Consider the following 210-nt stretch of genomic DNA (forward strand, 5'->3'; position numbering starts at 1 on the left):
TCTGGAGGGGAGCCAGGGCCCCGGCTGCACACCGGGAGCAGCTGGGCGCTGGAGCCCGGCCACGCTCCGGAGCTCCCGGAGGAACCGGGAAAACATCATCCCTGGCTCCGCTGCGTCCCTGGGGGATGGGGACGGGGTCCCGAAGCCCTGCTGCTCCCCAGGGAAAGGGGGGGGTGCTGGTGGTGGCAGTCCCGTGCCGGGTGTCCCCGT

Source organism: Empidonax traillii, unplaced genomic scaffold, assembly GCF_003031625.1.
Source record: "Empidonax traillii isolate 1590-97213 ecotype Southwest subspecies unplaced genomic scaffold, ASM303162v1 scaffold6421:size19640, whole genome shotgun sequence".
NCBI classification, from domain to species: Eukaryota; Metazoa; Chordata; class Aves; order Passeriformes; family Tyrannidae; genus Empidonax; species Empidonax traillii.